Genomic DNA, 7,149 nt, shown 5'->3' on the forward strand with positions numbered 1-7,149 from the left:
AAAAAGAGAGAGCTTTCTTTCTTTCTCCCTGTCCTATCCCCCAGTCATGTCTGTCCCGTTTGTAGCAACTGAAAATAAAATAAATTCATAATTATAATAAAGGTCAATCAAATGGACCAATATGGCAAGGCCATGATGATCCACTTGGTAAAATAAATCCGCTTGGCATCTTTCTTGGCCTTAAGACAACAATTCTGATGGCTAAAGATCCAAACGGGACACAAAAAAATAAAATTGGTGAAATAAGTGAGAGAGTCTTCTGTAAGCTAGTTTTCAGCTACGAGCCCGACAACCCGACGTATTAGCCAGAGGTCCCTTTACTACGGTTCGGAGCCGCGGACCTGTTTTATATACGCGCGGAATAGTTTTCTATACGAGATCGCTGCAAAAAGTGCAGCCTTACCTAATGTCCACCTACTGTTACTCATTTATATTAAGATTTAAAAATCTAGTTGGTATTGGTATGGCGAGTAACCTTCAGTAATAGTAATAAATCACACAGCAATAGTACATTCATGTAGTTATAAAGTATTCAGAATATGTTACTTCTGCAATGTGTAGTGGAATACATTTAAAATTAACCTTCCCAACACTGTCAACAGGTTAGCACCTCATACCACAGTGCAGCAAAGCAGTCTCATGAGCGCTGGGAAGGACGAGCCCAGAGCCCAAAACAGACAGTGCAGGAGATGACAAGGTTAGTAATTGAATGGTGAAAATTATACTTTGTTATCTTGATTGGCAAAAGAAAAGTAAATACAAAATCTGCTTCTCACATTTAGGGCATTTCCAAGATTTTTTTTTCAAAACTTCTTCAACTTCTTTCATTACAGCTGTCCTGTGCCAGAAGTTCTGTTGACCCACAGTGAGAGGCATCATTTCAGAAACACCAGGAAGACTGAAACTCATCGCCAGGATCAAGCAGGGCTCGTGATCTTCACCAGCAGCTCCCTCACAAGAAGGATAAACCCAGCATTTCATGAACACTGATGGAGACCTTTGCTTTGTGTAATGTTAGAAGTACTCAGATAATCCTCAGAGGGTCTGGACTTTTACATAATATAATAGCTTTAAGTCCTGTAGAAAGTTAAATATATGTTTCCTTCTGGTTACTCTGGTATTTATGACTCTGAATTACTTACTAAATAACAAACTATTGTCAAAAAACAGTTTTCTGAAACACCAAACTGAGATACTGTTAATGCTGATGTATAGTGACACAGTAACAGGGGTGATTAATCCTTTTGTCTTTAAATTTATCAATAAAACAGCTGCAGCTTTCACTGACAGCACATGTGGTACTTTAACCTTTGTACTGTTTTCTTCAGTTAATTTTGGAGTTACTACAAAGATTGAAGATATAGGATGATCTGTCTGCTGTCACTGGGTGGTGCTGAGGTCTGAATCTGAGGACAGCTCCTGTAATCACAAACAGAACAGAATCATCACAAACTGAAATATAAAGTTTATCTATCAAAACTGAAATAGAGCTGATACTTCTCTGTCCTCACACACTCGGGATCTGAAGTTGTTCAGTCCTATAGTTCTGACAACAGCTGTTTATTTTTTTATTTGTTTTAAAGGCTTTACTAACACATTTTCTAATATCATGTTTACCTTTGAGTTGTTGATGCTTTATAAATGGACATCTGCAAAGATGAGATGATGGAGCAGGTTTCAGTCGAGGTTCAGTCTGCTGCTGCATCCTGGTCACAACATACAGAGGTGTTATCAGCAGTGGTATTGAACAAGAAATATTAATGTTTCAAATTATTTGTCCTAAAGGATGCAAGCTGTACAGAGTACTGCACATGTGACTTTATGGACATAATTCATTAAAAGTAATTTGGACAGTTTTTTAACCTGAATATTTGTAACAAACTCAGTAAAAAAATAAAATAAAAAAAAGCTGAAAAAAATAATCAGGGGAAAAATGTAACATTTTAACTTAAGCTGACAAGCGGAAGTAGTTGGTTTCAGAGGGGACTTTAAAAGTTGGCGTTAATGTCCTTGCACATGTGGAAAGCGACAGAAAACATGCTGCTGTTTGCACATATTTAATAATCAGCTCTGCACAGGAGCAGAAGCAGAGTCCAGCCTGTTGCTCTTACAGTATAATAAAAGTACAGTAACAGTGGTTAGTCACTAAGCAGCCCGGTGCGTTTCTCTTGACTTCTTTAGTCAGGGTAAATTCATTCCCCTGCACGGGTTAGCTAAACGAACTTTACAAAACATGTTTCCCCTACAGCCAAGTGCTCATCTTATCTTCCAGCGCCGCTCTGAGCTGGCAACCAGCAGCTCCAACCTGACCGAGTCCTTTTTTCTCTTTAATATATGTTTCTCTGTTGTTTTGTGTTTTTGTTTTTCTATTGTGGACTGCTTTCTCCCACAATGGAGCTCAGAATTCTATGGACAATGGTATTCTTAATTACATTTTTTACGGCGTCTTTGTCCGGAGAGCGCGTGGAGGTCCGATCTCCCAGATCACAATCTGGTTCATCTCCAGCCTGTGTATAAACCTCTAGTACACAGAGAACCAGTTGTGAAACGCACAGTAAGGAAATGGTCGGCAGAGACTGAAGAGGCCCTGAGGGACATTTTCTGTTCTACTGTGTGGGACAACCTCTGCAGCCCCCTGGAGGATGACCTCAATAGCATCACAGACTGCATTACGGATTACATGAACTTCTGTGTGGACAACACCGTAACCATCAAAAAGGTATGTTGTTTTTCTAACAACAAGCCATGGATAAATCCTAAAATTAAGGCTCTCCTCAAGCAGAAGAAGAGAGTCTTTAGATCTGGAGACAAACAGGAGCTGAGAGTTGTTCAGAAGAAGCTGAAATGGAAGATAAGGCAAGGAAAGGATAACTATAGGAGGAAGATGGAAGAGCAGCTGCAACAGGACAACATCAGAGGGGTTTGGAACAGCCTGAAGACAATCTCAGGACAAAAACCAACCCCCCAGGCTGCAGGAGACTTGGGGTGGGTGAATGACCTAAATAAATATTTTAATAGGTTTGATCAAACACCCACCCCTTCCACAGCATCGTCCCCCCTGCTGCAATCTCCTTCATCTTCAGGTACTGCCTGTCCTTCATCTCAGGACTTCACACCTCCCAGCTCCTAGTCATTACACCCACCCCCGGCTTCTGTGGACTCCAACATACACACCCCTCCCCCAAAATCCACTCTTTCTATCTCAGCACTTCAAGTGAGGAACGAGCTTCGCAAGATCAAGGTGCGGAAGGCTGCAGGTCCAGATGGTGTCAGCTCCAGGCTCCTGAGATGCTGCGCAGATGAACTGTGTGGCATCCTAGGTTATCTGTTCAACCTGAGCCTGTCACTGGGGAAAGTACCACAGCTGTGGAAGACCTCCTGTGTGGTACTGGTACCAAAGACCCCCCATCCCAAGGACCTCAGCATCTGATGAAGACCCTCGAGAGGTTGGTTCTAAACCATCTGCGCCCCCTGGTAGGTCTTCATTGGATCCGCTGCATTTAGAGAAACTTGTGTTGAATGCTAAACCGTGTGGCTCTCCAAATGACGTTGTTCCTCCCTGTTTTCTTAAAAAGGTATTTCCTATCATCGGACCACACATTCTGAACATTATTAATACTAATCTTTTGTCTGGTCAAGGAATTTAAGCATGCAGTCATACATACTTTACTTAAAAAACCGGGCTTAGACAGTTCAGTCATATCAAATTTGTTGAAGCCCCACGTCCCCACTCGTTCCCTTCGGTCAGCTGAGCAGTTGCTGCTTTCGGTCCCAAAGTCACGGCTGAAACTTAGAGGAGACCGAGCGTTCTCTGTTGCAGCGCCGATGCTTTGGAATAACCTTCCTCTCCATGTTAGACAGGCTACATCAGTGCCAGTTTTTAAGTCTTTATTAAAAACCTATTTTTATTCTCTGGCCTTTAACTCTGTGGGTAACTGATATATATATATATTTTATTGCTATGTTTATCGCTATGTCTGGTTTTTATTACTATGTGCATATTAGTATTGTACAGCACTTTGGTCCACCATGTGTGTTTTTTAAAGTGCTACATAAATAAATAATGATGATGATGATGATGATGATGACAAGAGTCCAAATCTCTGTATCACAATGATTTCAATAAAGCCTTATTATTTTATGGGTGAAATATCACAAATTACCGTAGTTCATTAATAGGGAACAGAAAAGGATCACATCAGCAATGGGAGACAGAAGTCTTGACACGTGTTTATAACTTAAAACACAAAAAAAACCCCAGTTACACCTGGTAAGATTTATGGTATAAAGCAGACTTTCACAGTCTGCATCTTTACAGGGGTTTTTCTGCTTTTGTTCACTCCTGGTGTGATTAACAAACAACAACCACAAACACAGAGCCCACTAACTATTAGCAGTTTTCTCCCCTAAACAGTCAGTTGACTGAGAGAAATGCAATCCATTATTCTGAACGCTGAAGGAGATGTGCTCCATAGTCAAACTTATATTTCCTTCTTGTTATATTTATTATCATCACAGTACCGTATAAAACCGTGCGCTCACTTCTTAATTACCTGGAAGCACCTTAAAGACAACCAGCCCCTCTCAACAGCTGGGACAAATCATCTGGAAAACAGATAAGCATAGGAGACCAAACACTGAGGAAGAAATCCTCATTACATCCTATGATAACAGCATTTTCACCATTTCAGCCAATTCCTTTTGCACAATTTGTCTCTTCTGCTCTGGCAACTTGTAGGGCCATGAACGCACTTTCAAAGAGGCTGGGTTTCAAATTGGTGCTGCATTAGAGTCATGCAGACACGCAGGGGGTAGAACACATCTGCAAATGGCTCTTGCAATGCATGACCTTTTTGTCCTTGAAGATCATTTCAGAGTTTTTAATGAGCTGCAGGAACCGTGTTCACTGTGAGTGGAGAACAGCCAAGTCTCCTCCTCTGATAAAGCTCTACATGTACCACTGAAAACAGTTAAATTAGTTTGAATCTGAAATCATGGCTCAAACTACTTGTTGTGAGATCATTTCTTTATTTTTCACACCAAACTGTTTAATAAGACAAACTATACACCGAGTTCATCAAATATAAGTAACACTTTAATATTATCAGGATTTCATTATAAAAACTTCAAATCAACAGGAAAACAGCCACAGAACATGTGGATCAAAATGAATTCATTAAAAACAACACGTGGACTTCAAAAACACAGTAAATATACTAAAGTGAACGGAGGAGTCAAAAATAGAGCTTTAATAGAATTTGAATTAACTAAGAGTAGTCACCTGTGATCTTTAAAATGGTCCTGATGTGTGCTGCTGTTTTTAACTTTTAACAGTTCTTTGCTGCCACTGTGAATAAGGTGTTTTTTTCACTAATTAAACAAAGGTTACACAGCCTCACTGCTCCATCTTCTGGTACAAACTGGTATTACATGGAAATACAGCCCCAAACCAATTTAGCTTTTGTGGACATGAAGTCACAGCAGGTGTTGTTTCAAAGATGGTGGACAGATTTAGTTCATTTTAGAAGTTTTAATTGCAACTGCTGTGTAATTATTTGCAGTTTTTGGAGAAAAGGATTTAAGAGAAGATTTTACAACAGCAAAAGTTTAAATATGAATGAAGGATTGAAATTTAACTGAGGTGAAACATAAAATGAATACATACAAAAAGAAGTTAATTTGGAAAAAATAAGAATGTTCAAATAAAAGAAATTGACATACATATCCATATCTGCAATTTTGATACAGTATCAGTTTGGTAAACAAGACATACCTATAACTTTAATAATACAGTAAGTACAACTACAAAACACTACTGTGTCATAAGGGAAGAAAGATTAAACTGTAATAGGGATAAAATTTTAGAGAATTAAAATCCCTCAAAGGAAAAACCATAATACATATCTATACATGCACAAGTACACACATGCCACTTGTTTTGCACATATTCAACTCTGTATATTTTATATATTTTATTATTATTTTTTTATTTTTTATTTTTTTACTATTTAATTTGTAAAAATGTGTATACACACACACACACACACACACACACACACACACACACACACACACACACACACACACGTAGGAAAATATTTAGTATACACATCCAGAAATGCATACACTATTATATATTGTACATATATTTATTAGTTTCAGGTTGGCCATTCTTGTATTTTGCTCGTTTGTGTTGTTGTGTTTGCACATCTCTGTTGCTTGTGGGGCTCGCACACAAGAATTTCACTCGCATGTGCTGTGCCAGTGTGCCTGCACATGTGATGTGACAATAAAAGTGATTTGATTTGATTTGATGCAGCTAGGGCTGGGCTATATCATACCATTCACGGTAATACTGGTGTAATGTTGGGCAACAATAAGAAAATGAAATATCGTGATAGAATATGGGTAAAACGCGCATGCGCAGTGTCTTTGTTTACATACACACATGGCGGCGACGCAGAATGAGAAGAGCGAAAGTGGATCGTTAACTGAAATGGATGAACTAGAATTGGTTTGTAAAAATGCTGCAACTTCAGTGGTGTGGAACTGGTTTAGCTTTCGTCCCTCAGATACACAACAAAATACTATTTTTGGTAGAGCATGCTAGCGGGCCATCATTATTACAGTGTTTTTTGGAAAATACGGCACACTTAAAATCAATCCTTTGATTTTTCTGAAAATCGACAGTGCCGCTTATAATCCTGTGTGCCTTATGTATGAATTCTGGTTGTGTTTACTGACCTCGAAACGATTTTATGTACACGGCGCTCGAAAATCTGTCAAATGTTTCAGTACGACTTTGCTAAGCTACGAAGCTGCACCGCTTGATGGATTGTTGGAGCATTACGGCTATCGTAGGCAGGAGCCTCGCGGAGTGATACGTACTGTGCTTCAACATACCGTATTTTCACAACCATAAGGCGCACTTAAAAGTCTTAGATTTTCTTCAAAAAGTACGGCGCGCCCTATAGCGCAGTGCGCCCTGTGTGTTGTAATGAGGACGTAGTAGAGAACACCATGAGAACGCTAAAGGGTGAAGTGTGTGCGTTGACTTTATCGCACATACCTGTATAAAAGAACAGGTATGTGCGTTATGCAGGACATCATTGTTTTAACAACCCTGAAAATGGCAAAGAGACACGCTTA

The 7,149-nt window shown here is 39.4% G+C and overlaps 1 protein-coding gene across 3 annotated transcripts in view; it reads right to left on the bottom strand.

Moving 5' to 3' along the window:
- Nucleotides 1-1,323: 1,323 nt before the first annotated feature.
- LOC102298436 (zinc finger protein 239-like) overlaps nucleotides 1,324-7,149 on the bottom strand; it is an 11,846-nt gene continuing 6,020 nt past the window's right edge. For 2 of the 3 annotated variants that reach the window (XM_042217629.1, XM_042217627.1), the window contains 2 exons: nucleotides 1,618-1,706; nucleotides 1,324-1,419 (listed from right to left, as the gene is read on the bottom strand). The gene's annotated coding sequence lies outside the window, so the exon portion shown is untranslated. The remainder of the gene's footprint in view (nucleotides 1,420-1,617; nucleotides 1,707-7,149) is intronic. The other variant, XM_042217628.1, reaches the window with a different exon arrangement.

Source organism: Haplochromis burtoni, unplaced genomic scaffold (assembly GCF_018398535.1).
Source record: "Haplochromis burtoni strain Fernald_Lab_line unplaced genomic scaffold, NCSU_Asbu1 Contig_2361, whole genome shotgun sequence".
Taxonomy (NCBI): Eukaryota; Metazoa; Chordata; class Actinopteri; order Cichliformes; family Cichlidae; genus Haplochromis; species Haplochromis burtoni.